This window comes from Equus przewalskii, chromosome 1, assembly GCF_037783145.1.
Source record: "Equus przewalskii isolate Varuska chromosome 1, EquPr2, whole genome shotgun sequence".
NCBI lineage: Eukaryota > Metazoa > Chordata > Mammalia > Perissodactyla > Equidae > Equus > Equus przewalskii.
In genome coordinates, this window is record NC_091831.1 from 177,966,510 (window position 1) to 177,992,508 (window position 25,999).

Consider the following 25,999-nt stretch of genomic DNA (forward strand, 5'->3'; position numbering starts at 1 on the left):
TCATATCTTATTTTTAAAATCCTATAAAGATACACATTAATACAAATCTATTAAATGATAAAACAAAAGAATGTACTATATTTAACATTTCCTTTAGAATGAGAAAAGGGTGTCTCTATAATCATATCAATTTAACAGATTTTTAGATTTTCTGTCCACTGTAATAAGGTATTAAACAACTACTGAGACGACATTTCTTTATGTGTACATAAACAGCTGACAAAATGTTTGGGTAAAAGAAACAGAAAAAAAGCAATTGCTTTACTTTGAGAACTGTGTAATCATTAAAAGTGTATTTTAAAAAGACTTTAAAAATGTAAAGAAGAATTTAAATTACTGAATAATGATTAAAAAGCTAATGAATAGAGTAACAGTCTGAAATCTAGCGGCCCTGGTTTTTGAAAAAAGTAAAAATATATATATATATACACACACACACACACACACACACACACCCCACACACACACATATATCTTCCTTGACTTATGACGGAGTTACACGCAGATAAACCCACGGTAAGGCAAACATATCATGGAAAATGCATTTAATACTCCTAACCTACCAAACATAGTAGCTTGGCCAAGCCATCCTTAAACGTGCTCAAAACACATTTGTCAACAGTTGGGCAAAAATCATGTAACACGACGCCTATTTTATAACAAAGCCTTGAATATCTCACATAACTTACTGAATACTGTACTGAAAGTGAAAACCAGAATGGTCGTCTGGCTAAGGAACGGTTGTGAGTGCATCGGTAGTACACCACCGTGATGCTGGGCTGACTGAGGGCTGCAGCTCACTGTCTCTGCCCAGCATCACGAGAAGGATCGTACCGCATATCGCTAGCGTGGGAAAAGCTGAAAATTCAAAGTTCCAAGTACGGTTTCTACCGAACGCATATCACCTTTGCACTATCAAAAAGTCAAAACATCATCAGTCAAACCAGCATAAGTCAGGGGCCTTCCGTACATATATATGGGTATGTATGTATATATCTGATTATACCAATCATCTATCTCTATATACACACTGGAAAACTTATTATTGTTTATTATTAAATTTTTGAGAACAAACCTTGACATCTGCTGTTTTTATACTATAAGCCCAAAGTAAAGATAGCTCCTTTATAGGTATTACTACTGTGACAAATCAGAACCGAATTCAAATCCAGTCAAACTGAAAATCCAACCAATGTCAAATTTTTAATGTCATCAATTTATCTCTAGATTAGTGTTCTGATAGACCGACAAAACTGGTAAATGTGCATCCATCAGCTTGCCTAATTACCGATACGATAAAGGAACACTCACCCCGTCTCAGCGCACGTGGTACACCGGAGCACCCTCTCACTGGTTTGGAGGGAGCAGCACATGACACAGGCGAAGGAAACACTGGCCGCAGGAGGGGCACGTGACGCCAGCCAGACACTCGGCCAAGCAGGGAGCGGAATCAAGCCGGAACCCCGCGGGGTGACTGGACCTAACACTGCAGGAGACTCGGGAACCCCGCCTCGCCTGTGGCGTCCATGCCACTGGGCCTCACGGCCCCTCCCGGGGCTCAGGGTGGCAGCAAGTGGCACACTGGAGCCCCTGACTGACCCTGGGCCTCTGCGTCCCCCAGGGCTCTCAGGAGGAATAACAGCCGCGGGCAGCCTGCTAGGCCTGCTGCTGGGGCACCGCATGGTGGCGTGGTGGCGCCTGGGGGCATCCGCTGGCACATGCCCTCCAGGCCTGCTGGCTGGCAGCAGCACAGCCTTGCTCTCGCACGTGCTCCAGCAAGCGCAAGCACGCCTCCAGCCAAGCTCACTCTAAGTCAAGCAGGACAGGCTCCACCCGCCACATCTGCTTCCGGGTGCTGTGCCTAAGGCTCGCGAGACCCGTGACCTGGCTGCCCGGTCCCCGGATGAAAGGCAGGGGGCGGTCCATGAAGCCAGCTCAAAGAGGCGACAGAGGAGTAGGAGCTCGGCGTCACCCGCCTCGTTAGGTAACGTTTTACCCCTGTGTGAATGAAGGGTTGTGAGTGCCCAGGATTTAGGCCTAGTAACTCTGTTTTGGGAAAGTATTTTAAGCAAATAATTTTTAAGCGGACAGATATTTGTGTAAGAAGGCGTTAAGACTGTGCTTTACCTTGGAGTGCCCCATAAATATTAAATACTCAAATATTGTGCTGTTACTATCTTAATAACATCACACCCGTGTACTGTAATTAATACAATGGAATTGTGAGCAATTAAAAATATTTCCATAAAACTTTTAATGCGGTCGAACATTCTAATTATAAAATGTTCATTGGAAAAATTAGAATAGGAATTTTTAATTACAATGTGGTATCAAAAATATGGCACATATTTATATTGATGAATATATGATCAAATATATAGTCTCCCTTTTGTATTAAATTATCAAAAAGTTAATTCTTATTAATTTAATATATTCCAATGCAGTAAGAACATTTTCTCTCTTGGATGACTCCAAAATATGCATCAGAACTTAAATAAGGAATGCTAATTTTGAATTGATTTCTATACAAATAAAAATCAATAAATTTTTAGCAAATAATAAATAAGGTAAAATGTGTTAAATTAATTTAGAGTGACAAGAAGCTGAAGAATATTGTTTTGGTCATTTATTGCAATTGAATTTTCAATGACTTAATTTTACAAATCAATTTTAAATGTCAGATATCATCTGAAGTGCATAATGTATTGTCTTACATTTATATTACAACTTCAAAACTTGAGTGCTGAGTAGTTATTTAAAGATATATACACATACACATATATAAGTTTTTAGATAAACACTAAACTATTTCTTCAATTATTACATGACATTTCCTTCTTAGAAACAAAGCACTATTTCCATTTCTTTCTGTTGTGAACAGGTGAAAATGACAGCAGAATCAATAAAGAGAATTGTAAGGTCAGGAGGAAGAACATTCCCACTTCAGATCTTAATTTCAGGAACAATTTGCCATGACATCTGTGTAGTCTCTTCATGGAAGTTTAGCAGATCTGACAGCTAATTAATTATAAAGCAAGATTAGAGACTGGACAGAAGTGCTGGCAGAGGAGAATTCATCTTTTGTGTCAACACGTTTCAGTATGTTCATTTTCTTAGGCCTGAAACACATACCCCTAGTAAATCATTGTTTATCTTTAAGCTCAAAAAGGAAATCGAACATGACATGAACAATTACCAAGATATTCTCAGAGAAATGCGTTCTCAAAAAAGAAACATGAAAACAAATTAGAACTGTGTGACATCTGAGATTTCCCTGTGTTTTTTGTCTAAATTGTATGCAGTGTCTAAAATTACTTTATTTTTAAATTATGAGGCAAATACCAAACACTCAACAGAAACAAAGTGCATATAAAATGATCATGCATTAAATATAGATTAAAAATTATAGACTATGATTTAAGATTACAAAGTTCAAGGTAACAATATTGTTGTAAGTTAAATAGGAAAACTTTGTTGATAACAAGTTAATATTCTCAATTGTCAGTAATTCAGAAATATTTATCGAGGTAGTCAAAAACCCTATTTTTATATATCTCTGCATAAAATAAAACAAACCAAATAAACAAAAACTTATTATCCCCAGTTGAGTTTTCCCAACATTATATTCTATTAGAAATAAATGCATGGGCTGGCCCAGTGGTGCAGTGTTAAGTTCGCATGTTCCGCTTCAGTGGCCCAGGGTTCACCAGTTCCGATCCCAGGTGCGGACATGGCACCGCTTGGCAAGCCATGCCGAGGCAGGCGTCCCACATATAAAGTAGAGGAAGATGGGCACAGATGTTAGCTCAGGGCTAATCTTCCTCAAATAAATAAATAAATGCAGAGACTGCTGGTTTCCATCCAGCATGTAAAGAACTGAGAAGTTTCCACTATGTCCTAACAACGAGTAAAAACCTCTACAAACTGAAAAATCAACTCTTCTTAGGTCTGGAAGTGAACTTATAGCATAGGGCTAACAGCTACCTCCAAATTTGGAGAGAAAAACAGGCAAATACAGAGAATCGCAACTCACCAAAACAGGAACCCACTACAAGAAATCTCAGTGGGAACCAGTACCAGGGTAGAAAAATCTAATCTTTGATTGGTTGCCAGGAGCTCAAGGTGCACAAGCCTGAGAGACAGAGGACTCAGTCATAGGAGCACCCCATGCTTTCATGAGTTTGAACACCAGGAGCTCAACCAGGTTATAGAGTGCATAGCAGAGAAAAATGCCCTTATGCTTCTGCCCTTATACACGAGGAGGAGAAGAAAAGGAACCATGTTGAATATGCCTGACCCCTCTGTTCTTAATAAAGTCTACCTTCATGAGAAACAATTTATCCAAAATCTAACCTGATCAAGTTTAATCAGAGTCTAACCTGGCAGAGGAAGTGAAAGACCCAGCTCTAACCAGCTCTAGCCTTCCATGTGGAGGAAGGAAATCCTCAACTCCAGTGCGCTCTGGCCGTGCTCTCCCACCTAATGATGTAGCAACTGAGAAACACTTGTGAGGTTCACAGTACAGAGGCCCAATCTCATTAAAAGACAGAGACCTAATCCGAGGACTATAGAATGCTTCATCTCTCCCAACATCTTACCCTTACATTACTAAAGACCTATTTACAATAGTCCCTTTTACCCAGTTTATTATGTCCAGTTATCAAAAAAAAAAAAGAAAATTACAAGCCATGCTTAAGGGCAAAAGAACAGTTTTAAGTGACAGAGCAAGTATCAGAACCAGACTCAGTCTGGCAGGATTATTGGTGTTATCAGACCAGGGCTTTAAAATAGCTAGTATTACTACACTAAGAACTCTAATGGATAAAGTAGACAGCATGAAAGAACACATGGACAATGTAAGCAGAGAGATGTAAATTTTAAGAGAGAATCAAAAAGAAATACTAGAGATTCAAAGCACCATAACAGAAACGAAGAATGCCTTTGATGAGCTTACTAACAAGGCTAATTGGACAGGGTGAAGAAAGAATCTTTGTGCTTGAGGATATCACAAATGAAAAGCAAAGAGGAAAAAGGACTGGGGGAAAAAAGTCATTAACTGTATATCAAGAACACTGGGACAGGTATGAAATGTGTAACACATGCATAATGGGAATATCAGAAGGAGAAGGCAGAGGGAAAAGAATGGAAGAAATACTTGAAGCACTAATGACTGAGAATTCCTGACATTCATGTGAGACACTGAGCCATAGAGTCAGTCAGCTCAAGAACACTACCAGGACAAATGCCAAAAAAACCTTCACCTAAGAGTATCATTTTCAAACTGCAGAATTTCAAAAGTAAAGAAAAATCCTAAAAGAAGCCAGAAGGAAAAAAATATCTTACATATAAAACAGCGAAGATAAAAATTATATTTGGATAATCCTCAGAAATCATACAAGCATGAAGAAAGTAGAGTAAAATATTGAAACTGTTGAGAGAAAAATATCCAACAACCAAGAATTCTATACCCTGTAAAACTATCCTTCAAAAGGGAAAAATAAAGGATTTCTCAGATAAACAAAAATTGAGGGAATTTTTTCCCAAAATACATACCTTGCAAGAAATGTAAAATGAAGTTCTTTAGAGAGATGGAAAATTACAAAGATCAGAAATTCCAATCTCCTTAAAGAAAGGAAGAGTTTTGGAAAATGAATAAGAGAAGGTAAAATAAAAATGTCCTTTTCTGTTTCTTAACTGATCTAACAGATAGCAGTTTGATCAAAATGTAACAGCAGTGTATTTGATTATGTATATTCATTTTATATATGTTATATATTTATATATGTAATTAGGAAAATCACATATATATGTATTATTTTATAATAAGGTACTCACACCACCCCTGAGGTAGTATGGTGTTATATGAAAGTGGATTTCAAACTCTAGGGCAATCACTGAAAAACAAAGATACATAACTGATATACTAATAAAAAAGATAAAATATAATCATAGAAAATGGTCAATTAAAATCACTAAAAGCAGAAGAAGAGCAGAAGGCAAAATGAGGACAAATTAAGACAGTGATGAGTAGAAAATAGTAATTAATAATCACATTAAACATTAATGTTCTAAATCTACAGTCAAAAGACAGAGCTTGTTAGTATGGATCAAAAAACAAATGCCAACTATATATTGTCTACAAGAAACCAACTTTAAATATAAAGACAGATCTAAATTAAAAGTAAAGGGATGAAGAAAGATATAACCTGTTAACACTAATCAAAAGAAAGAAGATAAGATACATTAATTTCAGATTATACTTCAAAGCAAGGAAAGTTATCAGAGATAAAGAAGGGCATTCCATAATGATAAAAGAATCAATTTTCCAAGAAGATGTAACACTCTTTAACATGTATGTGACTTACAATGCAGTGTGAAAATAAGTGAGGCAAATACTGATATGACAGTAAGGAGAAATAGATCAATCCACTATTATAATTAGAGTCTTTAACACCCCTCTCTCAGAAATGGACAGATCCAGCAGGCAGAAAATCAGTAAGGACATAGTTGAACTCAATAACATCATCAATTAAATGGATATAATTAACATCTATAGACTATTTCATTCAATAAGAGCAGAATACATATTCTTTTTAAGGTCACATGAAACATTCACCAAGACAGACCAAATTCTGGGCCATAAAACACATCTTAACAAATTTGAAAAAATAGGAATCAGGCAATGTCTGTTCTCAGACCACAATGAAATTCAACTAGCAGTTAGTAACAGAGAGATAACTGGAAAATCTCCAAATACTTGGAGATTAAACACACTTCTAAATGACACGTGCCAAAGAAGAAAGCTTGAGGGAAATTTACAAATATTTTGAATGAATGAAAATGAAAATACAACTTATCAAAATTTGGGATGCAGTGAAAGCAGTGCTTACAGGGAAATTTATAGTACTGAATAGGTATGTCAGAAAAGAATACCTAAAGTTAATCATCTAAGCTTCCAGCTTAGGAACCTGGAAGAGTAGTATATTAAATCCAGTGTAAGCAGAGGAAAAGAAATAAGAATAAAAAATTAGAGAAGAAAAAAATGAAACTGAAAACAAAAAAATCAATAGAGGAAATCAATGAAATAAAAAGCAGGTTCTTTGAAACTATCGATAAATCAGTAATCCTCCAGCCAGGCTAACTAAGAAAAAATAGAAAGGACAATATTTGCAAATTTCAGAAATGAAATACAAGACTTTGCTACAAATGCTATGGATGTTAAAATAATAGTAAAGGGGATGTCAGCAACATGGTGGAGTGAACCATTTTCTTTGTCTCTCCCCCTTCAAAATACAACTAAATGGACATTCATTGATCAATGGAGGATACTCACACAGCACCTCAGGATGCCTGAGAGACCCACACTGCTATACATCAGAAAGTGGACAGACTACCCCTGGGAAGGAAATGGAGATAGGTGAAAATTCTCCAGCCCTCAGACAGCCTAGTAGCTGTGAGCAACTCTTTCCTGGCTGGCACAGTCATAGCACTGCTGTGACCCCGAGTGTTGGTGTGTGCATTGGTACGACTGTGGAAACAGGTGACTACATCCCTGAGCACCCTGAGATTGCCCTGTGGACCAGTGGGAAAATCCACAGTGCCACAGTGGCTGCAGGGAGAGTCTCTGGTTGGCCTTAATGGAGAGGTCCTGCCCACCAAGCACCAAGGCTGGGTGACCTTGAGACAAGAGTGGCTCAGCTGGCTGAGCTACCCACCAGCTGCATTAAACACGCACAGCTCTACTGTGACCCTGAGGGGACAAGTGAGATCCAGTGGGACCGTGTGAGTGGGAGGTGACAGTCCAGATGCCTAGCATCAATGCTCCTAGGTACAGTGGGAAAATCCAGGGTCCTACAGCAGCTGCAGAGAGTCTCTGCTTGGCCTTAGTAGAGAGGCCCTGCCCACCAGGCACAAATGCTGGGTGACGTAGGAGCAGAAGTGGCGAGGCTGGATGAGCTACCCATCGGCTGCATTAAACACCCATAGCTCTGCTGCCCAGAGTGGGCAAGTGAGATCCAGCAGGACCAGACAGTGGCAGAGCTGTAAGTCTAGGTGAGTTAGCTTCCAGCTGCCACAAAAGCCCATAGCACTGCTGCAGTCCCTAAGGAGGGATCATATCTTGGCAGGTCTGTGGGAGCAGGCACCAGCAACCTGAAGCCCCATGTGATTGTTCCCACAGTTTATGGGAGAACCCACAGGGCCACTGCTATCCCAAGGAGTGGCCCAGGTTCAGTCAGGAACAGCTGACAGGGATCCTGGTCCGTGCAGATTATACAGCTTTTGCCCCTCCTCACCAGTGGCAGCAAGTGGAAAGAGTAACCAAACTCTATCTCTATGCAGAGGAACAAATCCATGACAGCAAGCAGTATGAAAAAATATATTAAATCTCCAGAATAGAAGGAAAATGTCAAGCCAGAAAACAGTTCCAAGGACACATAAATCTATAATCTAAATGACAAAGAATTCAAACTAGCTATCATTAAAAAACTCAATGAGTTAAAAGAGAATGCAGATAGACAATGAGTTCAGGACTATGTCACAAGAGAGCTTAATACTATAAAGAAGAACCAATCAGAAACGTGGGAGATGAAAAACTCAGTGGAAGAGATTAAGAAAAATCTGGACTCCCTGAACAGTAGGGCTGATACTATGGTGGACAGAATTATCAATCTGGATGACAGGAATATAGAAATGCGTCAGATAGAGGAGGAGAAAGAACTAAGACTAAAAAGAAATGAAGAAACTCTCCGAGAAATATCTGACTCAATTAGGAAATGCAACATAGGATTATAGGTATCCCAGAGTGAGAAGAGAAGGTGAATGGAGCAGAAAGCTTGTTCAAAGAAATAATAGCTCATAACTTCCTGAACCTGGGGAGAGAGCTGGAAATACAGGTGACAGAAGCAAATAGATCTCCAAACATTATCAATCTAAAAAGACCAACCCCAAGGCATATAGTAGTGAAGCTTGCAAAAGTAAATGGCAAAGAGAAAATATTAAGTGCAGCAAGGTAGAAGAGAATAACCTATAAATGAACCGCTATCAGGCTGTCAGCGGATTTCTCAGCAGATACCTTACAGGCTAGGAGAGAGTGGAATGATGGGCAGTCCCATGACCTCTCTGCGCCTCATCAATATTAAATATGAAAATGACAATGGAAGGCTAGATTCTGAGTTATATTGGATACTAGAAATTAATTATTCTCTGTGTATTAACTGTTGTTTGTCAGCTCTGTTTCCTAACTGAAAGCTTTGAAGCACATCCTATCTCAGTGTGATCATATCTCAGCGTAATCAACTGTGAACACACTCTCAAAGAAGACAGTGATGGAAGGCTGTGCAAAATTTATCTAAATCAAGGATTTGGGACAGCTCCTTTAGTTGGAAGGTAACCCCAAGAAGCAGCATTGAGGGAGTGATGAAAGTGAGACAGAGAAATGATGAAAGTCAGTAAGGACTTTGTTAAGCTGGTCTTCACTATGGAAAAGGTGGGCTTATCCTTACTGCGCACCATCTGGTGAACTGTGTAGGGTGCACCTTAGAATCGTTATATGAGAGAACAAGAAGCCTGGAGAATTTATTTTCTTGTATGCTCCACTGGCCAATGGTTCCTTCTGGAGTTATCAAATCTCTCACACTTTTGGAGTGCACCTGTGCTGAGCAGAGGAGTCAGTACAGTTTTGAGAAAGCAGCAAGAGGCCAGGGTACAGGCTTGCTGTGGGGCTCGGGCCAACGAGGAGGACCTGCAGCAGCGCTGACTGTGTGGCGCATGTTGTTCAGGTGCTTTAGAGGCAACAACTGTTTTCCCTTACTCAGCCAGTAAGAAACATACACATAGTATCCCTGTTAACACAGACGAAGAAACTAAGTACAGATAGAGCGACCACTGTCCAATATCACACAGCTGGTAAATGATTGAATCAGAATTTAACCTCCAACTGTCTGTCTCTGGACCTTGCATTATCAGTAACTAGTCAATGCTAGCCTTAAAGACTTTAAAAAAGTGTTTAATCTTAGTGCTTATAAGCAGTTTTTCCCTAAATAAACATGTGAAATTGCATATATATATGTATGTATACATAAGATGGAATATTATGGAGCCATGAGAAAGAAGGAAATCTTGCCATTTGTGACAACACAGATAGTCATTGTGGGCATTATGCTAAGTGAGATAAAGAAGGACAAATACTGTGTGATATCACTTATATGTGGAATCTGAAAATCCAAACTCATAGAAGCCAGAGAGTAGAATGGTGGTTACCAGGGGCTGAGGGTGGGGGAAATGGGGAGATGTTGGTCAAGAGTACCAATTTCTAGTTAGAAAATAAATAAGTTCTGGGGATCTAATGTACAGCATTGTGAGTATAGTTAATAATAATGGAATATATACTTGAAAATTGTGAAGATTGTAGATCTTAAATGTTCTCAACACAAAAAAAGAAGGTAATTATATGACATGATCAGGGTGTTAACTAATGCTATAGTGGTAATCATTTTGCAATATATAAGTGTATCAAATCAGCATGTTGTATACCTTAAGCTTACACAATGTTATACGTCACTTATATTTCAATAAAGCTGGAATAATATTTCTGGAAAGAAATCCAAGAATGGTCACCAAGTTTGCTTCTGGGCATTATCATGGATGTTTAGGGTAAAAAGTGGTTAGTTTTTATTTTTGATCTCTATGCATAAATGACTTTTAAAATAATAGTAAGAACAAAATATATCCAACAGAAAACTGCTAAAAAAACTCATAAAGTAAAATATCATTTTAATCAAAATGGTTGACTGTAATAAAAAATCCTATTGGTGATTCAATTAAAATATTCACTTTGATGAAACAGATCTTTCTTCATCTTTGTGATGGTTGATGATTTCTTGTTTCCTTTATTCTGAAATGGTCCATTTTTTAATATTGTGGATGAAAAAGACTCTCTCCTTGACCCAAACTTTAGTCAGGTTGCTCTGAGCCCTCTTCTGAACTAGGTGTAGGCCCTAGCCCCATCCTTGCTGGGCTTGCATCGCCCAGCTGTAGCCAGAAGCCTGCTAAGTCTTTTGAGTGAGACTCTCCCCAGCTTTGATATCTTATCACGCTGGCCGGCCTTCAGCCAGAAGCCTGCTCGGTTGATTTGGCAAGAACCTCCTTAGCCTTGATGTCTGCCCTTAGTAATTTCCCAGCCTCTGACGCTCTCATTCTGCTTTGGCTATAAATGTCCACTTGTCCTTGCTGTTTCAGAGTTGAATCCATCTCTCTCCCTGATGTGATGGTCTTGACACCAGTCCCAATAGTCCTGAAAAAAAACGCTTCTTTATCATTTTAACAAGTGCGAGAATATTTTTTTCTCTAACATAGGCAACTTTATTTCTCTTCTGAGTCTATGACACTGTCATTCATATTTGGCATCAATTTTCTTATACAATTAGTGTATGAAATATTTCACTTGGGCTTCTAGAACTTAAGTGTTGATCATATGCATTCCTGTTGATCTGTTGTCAGTTTCATTTATGAAGATTGTGTTTTTATGATAGTATATTATAGTTCAGAAAGCTTTCTATTCCACTCATGATGTCTCTAGGAGAGTTGTCATTTTTGTCAAATTTCCTTTTGGCTCTTCTAAGTTTTTGATTGAAATAGGAGAGAGTTTTTAGGTTACTGAATCTTTCAAAATAATTGTAACTTTCCTTCCGTATTCAAGGTGGTCAGTTCTCTCAGTACCAGCATATAGCAGAATATTGGTTTCTCTTGGGTAACAGGAAGACAGAAACCAGTTGGGAGTCTGACATTTCTGGACTTCTGAGTCAGGGGCCCAGAACTTGGGAAATAATTTCAATTTTTCTGAGATGCTGAAATATCTGGAGCAGAGGCAAGGAGTTATTTTCTCTGCTCCCAGATCCCTTCGGCTGCAAGAAGAAATTTTCCACAATTTGAAATGACTGGGATAAATTCACCCTGCCACTGCAAACACCTTGACAGTTTTGAATATCTGAAAAAGGCGGAAGTTCTAGCAAGGCTCACTGGCAGTAAGCAAGGGACGCATTATTGCCATTGAAATGAGAAAATATAGGTAAATCTATTAGAACCATGACTGGCACTCAACAAATGTTAGCTATTGTTTCTGTTATTAAGAGGAATCCGTGGATTCCTGTCAGTCAGGCTTCCTCTGGGAGCTGGGTAATCATCTGTCTGCATCACTGATTAGAAAGCTGATTAGAAGTTCATTTTATCCAGAAGATTTTAGAATTTACATTTTAAAGACACCCTCTGTTTTGCATCTGCATGTTCTTTATTGGTGAATTGTTTTAGACAAAGAGTAGTTAAAGGAAGGGCATGTAAAAATTTATGCCACTTTCTTCCTAGAATTTTCTTGTTTGCTTTCCTTTCTAAACTTTTTTAGTTGAGTATTGCGTACATGCAGAAAGATGTGCACATCATAAGCTTACATGTTGATGGATTCTTACAAGGTCGAGGCTCCTGTGTAACTATTGCTGAAAATGAGACATAGAACATTACCATCTCCACAAAAGTCTCCCTCTCTCTCTAGTAATTACACCTCCCCAAAGATTACCTTTATTCTCATCTCTATTCCCAAAGGTTATATGGTTTTTATTTTGTTTTTAACTTTATTTATAAAGTTATATTTTTGTGTCTGGATTGTTTGTTGTTAACATTGTGTTGGTTATATTTTTTATCTCCATTGTTTTCTGGATCTATCACTCATTTTTTATTTCTATACAATATTATTTTTTATGAATACATCACAAAATATTTGTTCGTTTTCCTGTCAAATTACTTTCAATGTGAGCTACTACAAATTACATTGCTATGAATACACTTGCCCTTCTTCCTGGTGCAATATATATGTATTTCTGTAGTCATGTCTCTAGCAGGGAGTTGTTTGGCCATAGGGCATGCATATGTTCAATTCTGGTAGATGTCATCAGTTTTGCAAAGGACTACTTTCACACCCCTTCCCCTCAGCAATACACAAAGACTACCATTATTCCACGTCCTTGTCAAACCTCAGCGAGTTCATTCTTTTTTTGTTAGATTTAGTCCAGTAGATGTGTAGTTACCTCACATTGTTGTTGACAGAGTTTAGAATATGCTATCCCAAAATATTCCTCTCTGGAATATTGACCATTTTCAGTTAAAGGCACTTGAAACACAGCAAATGCAAGAGGACTCTGACCTTCCTTCATTTTATTAAAAGCGGGAGATGAAATTCCCATGTGAAAGATGTCCTCCCTGTACCAGAAAGAAAGAAACGTTCTTATCCCCCACTGGGAGGTTGGGATGGAGAGAATTCTGTACAAATAGGCCTTGTTAAGATGATTCTTATTTTCCTTTAGCCTCCGCACGTACTTTAGTTTCTTCTCCACAGTCACTTCTCTGTAGTCAACCTAGTATAAAAGCACTCAGGTTTTGACACTTCTTTGAGTCTTCATTCATGTGAATGCTCCTGTGTCACATAAAACTTGCATTAAGTAAATTTTTATGCTTTACTCCTGTTGATCTATCTTATGCCAATTTAATAAGCAGGCCCAGGCAAAAAACCCTAAGAGGGCAGAGGTAACGTTGTGCCTCCTTGTATTGTTTTAATACGTGTTTCCCAGAAGGGTATGGAAGCTGAGCCACATTTTCATTTTTTACCAACCAATTGCATATGCTTTTTTTGTTCATTTTGAGTTAACTTTTTTCTCATTTATTTTAGGAGTTATTTATATTGTTAATAGGTAAGGAAAAAAGATGCCCTTATAAGATTCTAAAATTAAGTCAGACTTCCCATTGCCTGGCAAAGGAGAACTGTGCCATTCATGTGCGAGTTCAGGGAGCTTCTCTAAGCAGAAGTTTGAAAGTGCTCTAGGCAAAAAGAGCATATACGCCAAATGAGGCAAGATTCTAAATCCACGTCTCTGCTCACAGGTGGACTGTAATTCTTTGTGATTGATTGGACATGTTGAGTTTTCACATCACACGTGCTGGAAAATCTGGTTTCAAAACAATCCCATATGAGTTTCTTGAGAGCCAGCAGGCCTAGCATTCCTTAGGGAGGTGCACATTGCTGAGCTTAGCAGAGGTTTTGTGATCAATACGTCCTGGGTGTAAAAACTTTGTCAGTTACATGCATTGTTACCGTATCACCATTCTGATTGCCTTTTCTCTCTGTTAAGGATGGATTTTCTTGTTTGAATTAACAGAACTCTTTAACTGTAATGTAACCCAAATTCACAGTCTTATTCTTAATGATTATGGCTTTCTTGGCCTTTTTTTTTTTAGTACTGATTAAAAAAATTCTTCCTTAACCCAAAGTCAACAAAATTTTCTTTTTTATTTTCCAGTTTGGATTAGCAGTCTACATACAGTTGAAGTAGGATAACGGTACACTCGGGCCCTTTGAACACCTACTGGACCCAGCATTTTTTATTGAAAAGAATTAAATTCCTCAGTGCTCTGCAGTGCCACCTTTGTTAAACATCAAGTACTCTTCCATTTGTTAGTATTTTTCTGAAGTCCTTATTCTATTTTTTCTCTTTGTCTATAATTGTTTCCAAATTACACTTTTTTTCCAAGCTGCAGCTTTATAATTCCTTCAGTTATGATAATGTAAATGTTAATGTATTAGCAGACTTCATACAGAATTTAAATGTGTTAAAGAGTGTTACAATCCCTGAATTGGCATGATGCTGTGTGAAGTCCATAACACCTTAACAGACAACGTAGTATTTTTTGATTCTGTTTTTCACAGTAGCCCTCTGGTATAGACTGGCCTGCATCCCTATCCATTCTTCCCAGCCATTATGAAGATCTGACCACTGATGCTCAACCAGCAGAGTTTCCTTTGATCCTTGTCTCAGTTCTTTAGTTGTAAATAAGAAACATGATGTCCTATAAGAAGGAAAAAATTCTTTGTCACAAATATATAATCAAATTTTAAAATACACAAGGAGCTAAGTAATTTCTATTGTAGTGTTACCGTAAATCTTCCCAGTAAGCCAGAGAACTTATAAATTTGTGTATCATTTATCTAAGTGTGTTTTTGGCTTTTCATTTCATTTTATTTGTTTTGTTTTGCCTAAATTTCTTCTCCCTTACACAGCCGGTCCCATACACCACATGACTTTAATTGGGGATTATGCTGGGAAGTTGAAGTATATAAGCACTTGGCTTCCTAAATCAGAAACACCTACATTCAAATCTCAGAGCAGCAATCAATTAATATGTAACATTGAGCAAATTGAAACTATGGTTCTAAAATGGAAACGAAATACCATGGTTATCTCTGAATTGCAAGAAATAAAGCTGCATTTTTCTTATGTGGCAACTCCACAAATGTTTGTTAAAGATTGAGTTATTATGGAATTGCCATTGAAGAGTTGTGAGTGAGTTTTTGTTAAATTCCTTTAGGGGGCATTTGAGATATTACTGTTTCAAGAGACTACAACAAAGCTCAGAGAATATTTAAAGAATATTGTTAAATCTCAAAGACGCACCCTCGAGCACAACCTGAATGAACTTTAATCTCATGAATTTATTCCCAGTTAAATAAAATTGAGGCATGGAAATCCTTAGGTATTCAGAATGATTTATTTGTTCTCATTTCATTAATTTATAGGCAAATTTTTACAATCCTCTTGTGGATAAATAGGTTAAGCACTATTTTACCCAAGGTACTTTTAGAAAAGAAGGAAGGGCTCTGATCCTCCTTCCAGAGCAACAGTCCTCCTCATTCTGCCCCGTGGCTTGAAGACTCTCAGCTTGTACACCTTTGGAGAGGAGGTTTGTGGTACTTAGGATCAGCTCTTCTCATGGCTGCCTCTCTCCGAATCTGGGAGAGCTGCAGGAGCAAGGTTAGGGCTCAGAGTGTCTGGTTAAAAGCAGATTTCATCCCAGGGCAGCTTCCTCTTCTGAGACTAGGCACGGACAGCTGCAGGAACTGTCCATCTTGCTCAAAGCCATTCTGTCTCTTTCTAAGTTGTACACGTTTTCCATTAATGTTCATGGTTCTTCCCTGAGAATGTGGGTCAAAGGAATACTTTCTCTGTTTGCCTTATTTCCTTTCAAGAATCAGAGGAACAAAGACACTCCAAGTATGTTTAACTCAACTATTTTGTATCACTTGGTTCAATAAATAAAAAACATTCTTCTGTCTGGGTCACCTTGACCAGCATAACATTATTTTTGATTCATGACACATATTGAGCCAAAATATACTTGCTGTAAGAAGGCTAAACATTAAAATGACCCTGGCTCTTGTTTAACTACGGAAACCATCTGTAGAGGAAAACTGCCATATGCAGACTGAAATAAGCTTCTGCACCTTTTCCTTCCCCAAATACAAATTTAGATAATCACAAATAAACCTTAAAGAAAAATATTTTACACTCTCAAAATTTCTTAAAAACATCATTCATTTGAGGCATCTTTGAGCTTCTTCTATGTATCAACCTAAATATTTTGCACCCAGCATGCATCCATTTTGTTTTATTTCAAACTTTGTATATCATATTTTGTTGAGTATAAAGAAAAAAAATATGCCCAAATAACAAATAGATACAATCTATTTGTATACTAGCCCAGCTAATTTTGGTTAGGAATATCTTCCCAATTTGGAAGACTATAATTCTTTTTTTTTTTTTTAAAGATTTTATTATTTCCTTTTTCTCCCCAAAGCTCCCCGGTACGTAGTTGTATATTCTTCGTTGTGGGTTCTTCTAGTTGTGGCATGTGGGACGCTGCCTCAGTGTGGTCTGATGAGCAGTGCCATGTCCGCGCCCAGGATTCGAACCAACGAAACACTGGGCTGCCTGCAGCGGAGCAGGCGAACTTAACCACTGGGCCACGGGGCCTGGAAGACTATAATTCTTAAATAAAAGTGACATGTTACTTGGAGTTTAAAATGACCATAAAAAGGTTGCCAACAAATTCTAGAACCCCCAGTTTATTTCTTCATAATTCCTTTGATCCTTATTGCGATATTCTTCAAGTGTAGAAACCTGGCAATAGCTCAGGGGTAGTCGAATAGATGTCAAGTTTATAGTTTCCTGCTGACTGTTGTTGACAGGAATGGTGTATTTTACAATGTGAGATCACACCTATAATTGTGAAAACTTGGAGGTATCTTTTCTTTTTTTATATTTAAGCAAGGGGGGAAACATACCTTCTAGTTTTAAGTAATATTTTCAAAAATCATTTATACTCTAACCTTGTACTCTAACTTTTGTGAAAATATTGAAAATGTAAGGGAATTTTGGAGAAAAGCAAATATGTCTATATAAAAATATAAGTGAAAAGTGATTTCTTTTCTAAAGGCAGGGAATTTGAAGTGATTTTTTAAAATGTCAGATATCATTTGGTTTTATACCATGATGCAGCTAATTCTAAGGATTTATGCTGCAGTAGTTAATAATATGATTTCTTTTGAGAGTAAATTTTCACTATGACTTTCAGTAGAAGCTGTAGCAGTCAGGATCCAGTGAACCCTTTTGAAGATGCCCTTCACCATCTTGAGAAATTTGTCTGCTATTCTGAGTTTAATGAAACTTATTAGAAATGGCTGGTAGAATTTGTACAGAAATGGCTGGTAGAATTTGTACAGTGCTTTTTCTTCATCAATAGAGGTGATCATATGTTTTTAATTTTTTAGTCTCTTAATATGGTGTTACATTCATTGGTTTCAAAATGTTGGGTCCACCTAAGATTCCTGTGACAAACCCCACTTGGTTGTGACATTTTATCAATTTGTATATTATTGGATTCAATTTGGTAAAATCTGTGAAGAATCTTTGCATCCATGCTCATGAGGCCTATCAGTTTGTCATTTTCTTTTCTTGAAATTGGCTCTAATTGTGTTGCTTAGCCCATTTACATTTAAGGAATATATTAATATATTGTGTTTTAAATATGCCATCTCAGTGATTGCTTTCTGTTTCTCCCGTCTGTTCTTTCTCTTTCCTTATTTTTATTTCCCTCTTCTAGATTGATTACTTTTAATTATCTTAAATCTTTATTGTCTTCCTATCTATATCTCTTTGTTGTGTTATTTATTGATTGCCATAAGGTTTACATTATACATCTTTAACTTATCACCTTGTATTTTCAACAGATATTATAGTGCCTACATGTAATGTAAGAACTTTTTCTGCTACCCTTCATTTACTGTTGTCATGCATTTGTTTTCCTGGTTCTTATTTCAGAACAAAGGTGGATTTATAAAATGAGTTGGATAGTATTCATGCCTCTTCAATTTTCCAGAAAAAGTATATATAGAATTGATAGAATCCCCCCATAAATCTATCTGGACCTAAAAATTTCATTGTGGGAAGAATTTTAACTATAAATTCCATTACCTTAATCAATACAGAAATGTAACTGTTATTTTTTTCTTCTTGAGTGAGTTTGGTAGCTTCTGCCTCTCAAAGAAATGTATCCATTTCATCCATGTTCTTGGAATTTTTGACGTTAAATGATTTGTAAAATTAACATATTATCATTTTAATATCTGTAGATATTCCGAATCTAGAGGGAGTTTTAATTATGGCTCAGCATATAGTCTGCCTTGATAAAGGTTCATATGCACTAGAATATATATACTTTCACTCCACCTAATATATATTCTAAAAATAATACATATATAGTAAATGTATAATATATATATTCTAAAAATAATATATATTAGGTGGAGTGTTCTAGAAATGTAAATTACATCAATTTCATTGATAACAGTGTTCAAATCTTCTATATCGTTACAGATATTCTCTCTACCTGTTCTATCAGTTATTATTTTGATTTCTTTCTTTTTTGTTATTTTTGTAATTGCAATAACACTGGATTATAACAATATATGGCTTTCAGATGTACATTGTAATATATTTCGAATTCTGTGTAGATTACATCATATTCACCACCCAAAAACTAATTATAGTCCATCCCCTCACATGTGAGCTTAATCACCCCTTTTGCCCTCCCCCTCTTCCCCTATGGTAACCACCAATCCAATCTTCATTGCTATGTGTTTATTTGTTGTTGTTTTTATCTTCTACTGATGAGTGAGATCACACAGTATTTGACTTTCTCCCTCTGACTAATGTCACTCAGCATAATACCCTCAAGGACCATCCATGTTGTCACAAATGACCTGATTTCATCATTTTTTATGACTGAGTAGTATTCCATTGTGTATAAATACCACATCTTCTTTATCCATTCATCCCTTGATGGTCACCTAGGTTGCTTCCAAGTCTTAGCTATTGTGTATAATGCTGCAATGAACATAGGGGTGCATGTATCTTTATGCCTTTGCATTTTCAAGTTCTTTGGATAAATACCCAGCAGTGGGATAGCTGGATCATATGGTAGATCTATTCTTAGTTTTCTGAGGATACTCCATACTGCTTTCCATAGTGGCTGCACCAGTTTGCACTCCCACCAGCAGTGTACAAAGGTTCCCCTCTGTCCACATCCTCTCCAACATTTGTTGTTTCCTGTCTTGTTAATCATAGTGATTCTGACCAGAGTGAGGTGATACCTCATTGTAGTTTTGATTTGCATTTCCCTGATAGCTAATGATGTTGAGCATCTTTTCATATGCCTGTTGGCCATCCGTATATCTTCTTTGGAGAAATCTCTGTTCAGATCTTTTGCCCATTTTTTAATTGGGTTGTTGGTATTTTGTTGTTGAGCTGTATGAGTTCTTTGTATATTTTGGATATTAACCCCTTATCCGATATATGGTTTGCAAATATCTTCTCTCAATTGTTAGGTTGTTTTTTCATCATGTTGGTGGTTTCCTTTCCCATATAGAAGATTTTTAGTTTGATGTAGTCCCATTTTTTCATTTTTTCTTTTGTTTCCCTTGCCGGGTGAGACGTGGTACTTGAAAATATGCTGCTAAAACTGATATCAAAGAGGGTACTGCCTAAGTTTTCATCTAGAAGTTTCATTGTTTCGGGTCTTACATTCAAGTCTTTAATCCATTTTGAGTTTATTTTTGTGCGTGGAGTAAGGGAATGGTCTACTTTCATTCTTTTGCATGTGGCTATCCAGTTTTCCCGATACCGTTTGTTAAAGAGACTCTCCTTTCTCCATCGTATGCTCTTGGCACCCTTGTTGAATATTAGCTGTCCATAAATATATGGGTTTATTTCTGGGTTCTCGATTCTGTTCCATTGATCTGTGTGTCTGTTTTTGTGCCAGTACCATGCTGTTTTGGTTACAATGGCTTTATAGTATCTTTTGAAATCAGGAAGTGTGATACCTCCAGCTTTGTTCTTTTTTCTCAGGAATCCTTTGACTATTCGGGGTCTTTTGTTGTTCCATATAAATTTTAGGATTCTTTGTTCTATTTCTGTGAAAAATGTTGTTGGACCTTTGATAGGGATTGTGTTGAATTGGTAGATGGCTTTAGGAAGTATGGACATTTTAACGATGTAAATTCTTCCAATCCAAGAGCACGGAATATCTTTCCATTTCTTTGTGTCTTCTTTGATTTCTTTTAACAATGTTTTATAGTTTTTGGTGTACAGATCTTTCACCTCTTTGGTTAAGTTTATTCCTAGGTATTTTATTCTTTTTCTTGCAATTTTAAATGGGCTTGTATTCTTAATTTCTCTTTCTGTTACTTTGTTGTTAGTGTATAGAAACGCAACCTATTTTTCTATGTTGATTTTGTATCCTGTGACTTCACTGTATTCGTTTATTGTCTCTAAAAGTTTTTTAGTGGATTATTTAGGGTTTTCTAGGTATAAAATCATGTCGTCTGCAAAGAGTGACAGTTTCACTGCTTCTTTTCCACATGGATCCCTTTTATTGCTATTTCTTGCCTGATTTCTCTGGCTAGGACTTCCAATACTATGTTAAATAAGAGTGGTTGACAGTGGACATCTTTGTCTGGTTCCTGCTCTTAGAGGGATAGCTTTCAGGCTTTCTCCATTGAGAATGATATTAGCTATGGGTTTGTCATATATGGCCTTTATTATGTTGACGTATTTTCCTTGTATACTCATTTTTTTTAGAGTTTTGATCATAAATGAATGCTTTCTTTTGTCAAATGCTTTCTCTGCATCTATTGAGATGATCATGTGACTTTTACTCTTCATTTTGTTAATCTGGTGTATCAGGTTGATAGATTTGCAGATGTTGAACCATCGCTGCATCCCTGGAATGAAACCCACTTGATCATGATGTATGATCTTTCTAATGTATTGTTGTATTTGATTTGCTAGAATTTTGTTGAAGATTTTTGCATCGATGTTCATCAGTGCTATTGGCCTACAATTTTCTTTTTTTGTGTTGTCCTTGTCTGGTTTTGGTATCAGGATAATGTTGGCTTCATAGAATGAGTTAGGAAGCCTCCCCTCCTCTTCAATTTTTTGGAAGAGTTTAAGAAGGAAAGGTATTAAGCCTTCTTTGAATGTTTGGTAGAATTCAGCAGGGAAGCCATCTGATCCTGGACTTTTATTTTTTGGGAGATTTTTGATTACTGTTTTGATCTCCTTACTGGTGATCGGTCTATTCAAATTCTCTACTTCTTCTTAGTCCAGTTTTGGAAGGTTGTATGTTTCTAAGAATTTATCCATTTCTTCTAGATTATCTAATTTGTTGGCGTATAGCTTTTCATAGTATTCTCTTATTATCTTTTGTATTTCTGAGGTGTCCATTGTAATCTCTCCTCTTTCATTTCTGATTTTATTTATTTGAGCCTTCTCTCTGTTTTTCTTGGTGAGTCTAGCTAAGGGTTTGTCAATTTTGTTTATCTTTTCAAAGAACCAGCGCTTGGTTTCATTAATTTTCTCTATTGTTTTTTTAGTCTCTATTTTGTTTATTTCTGCTCTGACTTTTATTATTTCCTTCCTTCTGCTGATTTTGGGCTTTGTTTGTTCTTCTTATTCCAGTACCTTTAGATGCACTTTTAGATTGTTTACTGGGATTTTTCTTGTTTGTTGAGGTAGGCTTGAATTGCTATGAACTTCCCTCGTAGAACCACTTTTGCTGTATCCCACAGATGTTGCCATGTCATATTTTCATTTTCATTTGTCTCCAGGAATTTTTTGATTTCTTCTTTGATTTCTTCATTGACCCAGTCATTGTTTAGTAGCATTTTGTTTAATCTCCACATTTTTGTGGCTTTTCTGGTTTTCTTCTTGTAGTTGATTTCTAGTTTCACACCTTTGTGGTCAGAAAAGATGCATGATATTATTTCAATATTCTTAAATTTATTGAGACTCGCTTTGTGGCCTAATATGTGATCAATCCTGGAGAATGTTCCATGTGCATTTGAAAAGAATGTATATTCTGTGGTTTTTGGATGGAATGTTCTATGTATGTCTACTAAGTCCATCTGCTCTAATGTGTCCTTTAAGGCGAGTGTTTCCTTATTGATCCTCTGTTTGGATGATCTATCCATTGGTGTAAGTGGAGTGTTAAAGTCCCCTACTATTATTATGTTACTGTCTATTTTTCCTTTTATGTCTGTTAATAGTTGCTTTATTTTTTTATGTGCTCCTATGTTGAGTGCATAGATATTTACAAGTGTTATATTTTCTTGTTGGGTTGTTCCTTTTGTCATTATGTAGTGCCTGTCTTTGTCTCTTATTACAGTTTTTGTTTTAAAGTTTCTTGTCTGACATAAGTATTGCTACCCCCGGTTACTTTTCTTTGCCATTTGCATAGAATATCTTTTTCCGTCCTTTCACTTTCAGTTTGTGAGTGTCTTTAGGTCTGAAGTGTGTCTCTTGTATGCAGCATATACATGGGTCTTGTTTTTGTATCCACTTGGCCACCCTATGGCATTTGATTGGAGCATTTAGTCTATTGACGTTTAAAGTAGCTATTAATAAATATGTATTTATTGCATACACATATGTATATATATATTTGTTATTCTTTTTTCTGGGTGTTTTAGTAGTTCTTCTCTGTTCCTTTCTTTTTCTTTTGCTCTCTTCCCTTGTGGTTTGATGGCTATCTTTAGTAATGTGTTTGATTTATTTTGTCTTACTTTTTTGCTTACTTATTATAGGTTTCTGATTTGTCATTACCATGAGGATCCTATTTAATATTCTATGTATATAACAGTCTATATTGAGTTGATAGACTCTTTAGCGTGACCTCTTTCTAAAAGCTCTACTTTTTCACTCCCCTCCTCCCACATTTTATTTTTTTTATTTTTTTTTTTTTAAGATTTTATTTTTTCCTTTTTCTCCCCAAAGTCCCCCAGTACATAGTTGTATATTCTTCGTTGTGGGTCCTTCTAGTTGTGGCATGTGGGACGCTGCCTCAGCGTGGCTTGATGAGCAGTGCCATGTCCGCGCCCAGGATTCGAACCAATGAAACACTGGGCCGCTTGCAGCGGAGCGCGCGAACTTAACCACTCGGCCACGGGGCCAGCCCCCCACATTTTATTTTTTTGAAATCGTATATAGTCTCGTTTAGTGTGTGTCTATCTCTTACCCTCTTATCATTGAAATAGGTGATTTTAGTACATTTGTCTTTTAACCTTCATATTATCTTCACAGGTAGTTGATCTGCTACCTTTACTATTTTTTACCTACTTGCTTGGTTTTTTTGATAATTTTTTTTTTGGTAATTTTTTTTCATCTCTATTTGGGTTCATTGCTTTCCCACTTAAATCACTCCCTGCAGCATTTCTTGTAGGACTGGCTTCTTGGTGATAAACTCCTTTAATTTTCTTGTCTGAGAAGCTCTTTATCTCTACTTCCATTCTGAATGACAGCCTTGATGGATAGAGTATGCTTGGCTGCAGGTTTTTTCCTTCTTGCACTTTAAATATGTCATACCATTCTCTTCTCGCCTGTAGGGTCTCGGCTGAGAAGTCAGCTGATAGCCTTATGGGCTTTCCTTTGTATGCCACCTGTGGCCTTTCTCTTACTACTTTTAGGATTCTCTCTTTATCTTTAATTTTGGACATTTTAATTATAATATGTCTTGGTGTGGGCCTCTTGGGTCTTATCTTATTTGGAGCTCTCTGTGCTTCCTGTACTTTGATGTCTGTTTCTTTCCTTAGCTTAGGAAAATTTTCATCTATTATTTCTTCAAATAAATTTTCTGCCCCTTTGTCTCTCTCTTCTCGTTCTGGGACACCTATAATCTGAATGTTAGAGCACTTGATATTGTCCCAGAGTTCCCTTAGACTGTTCTCATTCTGTTTAATTCTTTTTTCTTTTTTCTGTTCAGCTTGGGTCTATCAGTTATTGAGAGAGAGGAATTTAATTACATGACCATAATTGTGGGCTTGTCCATTTTTCTTTACACTCCTCTCAGTTTTTGCTTTGTGTATTTTGAAGCTCTGCTGTTAGGTACATAAACACTAGGATTGTTATGTTTTCTTGATAAATTGACACCTTTATCACTAGTAAATGACCCTCTTTTCTCTGATAATATTCTTTGTTCTGAAAACTATTTTATCTGATATTAATTCAGCTAATCCAGCTTTCTTTTGGTTAGTATTGGCATAGCATATTTTTTTTTTTATTTTTTAAATTATTATGTATTTGTACTTTTACATTAAAATTAGATTTCTTACAGACATCATAGAGTTGGATTTTTCCCTTTTGTCTATCTTGACAATCTCTGTCTTTTAATTAGGCTGTTAGTACAATTAAATTTAGTGTGATTATACATTTACATGTGATGGGCTAAGTGCTACCTTGTATCATGAGGATAAAGGCCACTCCTTTAGTGTGGAGGAGAAAGCTAGAAGCACTGTTGAACAATACGGCATTACTCCTAGACTCTGGAGCTGAGGCAAATTGTCCTATTTTATATCTTAGTATTTTAGTCAAAATTAGGTTGGAGAGAGTCAGACAGAGTTATAATGAATTATCAGGAATGTGACATTGTAAAAAGGGAAAGTAACATTATAGATCTCTTTTAGTCAGTCAACTACTAAAGGCAATTTATTCAAACATATGTGACACTATGTATACTACTTGAGGAATTGTAATGACCCATATTTTGTTCCTATATGAACAAACATGCAATGAATATTGCCTATTATAAGGAGTATACTGACATAAAAAATTTTGTCCTGAGATTTAAGATTAAAAACAAAATTTTCAAATATTTTTCTCTAAAAAATAATTTGGATGCATTTTGGAGGGAAAGTATTTTTCAGAGCTAAGTCTTAAATTTTATGTAATGCTGCCATTAGAATGAAAAATATGGCTACCAGTTTAATTATAGAACAACAAAAGACTTACTTTGTAGTTTATAGTAATATCCACATTACATATTACTTAGGTGATACCAGAATAAGACATTTTTGATTTGAGTAAAATAAATCATTTTAAGACTTTTTTCTTTTCCATTATTCCTACATTATTTTCTAAAACAGGGTAACTCAAAATACTACTTATATCTTCAAATATAGCTTTGAAATACATAAGGGACCATTCAATAGATACTACCTAAAAATGCCAAAATATATGGCCAATAAGCTCCACTATCTTTCTAGGTAGAATACACCCAAAATGTACACATCACTATTTATAAATTTTCTGTTTTGAAATAATATATATTGCACAAATTTTGTCCATCTTTGACTGTAATCTGCATTATATATATTGTATTATTAGTAGTAGCACTGAACATTAAAAATACATTTGAATTCTATTTTATTTACGATATGCATATTACCTATCTACTTGATTGTAGATTGACATAACATTAAGTTCAAAGTGTTATGTAAGATATTTGCCATGTGTTTCATGAAGTCAGCTTTCTGAACACATGCATGCTACAGGAAATATTATTAGCTATTTAGCAAATTGGTAAAGATGTGGAAAACTAAAAATGTAGCTAATATCAATGAAATGAATTTCTTTAATTCAATTAGTTTCAATAATATTATTTCCAACTTTGATTTGAGCATATAGATTGGGTACAGCTTATATAATTTAAAATGTAAAGCATGAAGAATGAGCTTTGAAATACAAAACTGTACCGTCTGCATTTTCTGACACTATCATATGACCTTACCATT

At 36.4% G+C, this 25,999-nt stretch overlaps 1 long non-coding RNA gene across 5 annotated transcripts in view; it reads left to right on the top strand.

Moving 5' to 3' along the window:
* The first annotated feature begins 1,844 nt into the window (after positions 1 to 1,844).
* The window catches only part of LOC139084830 (uncharacterized), a 162,482-nt gene continuing 138,327 nt past the window's right edge, over positions 1,845 to 25,999 (top strand). For 3 of the 5 annotated variants that reach the window (XR_011542622.1, XR_011542618.1, XR_011542623.1), the window contains exon 1: positions 1,882 to 1,984. This is a non-coding gene — a long non-coding RNA (uncharacterized lncRNA). Of the gene's footprint in view, positions 1,985 to 25,999 lie in introns of all 5 variants that reach the window. The other 2 variants (XR_011542620.1, XR_011542621.1) reach the window with 2 other exon arrangements.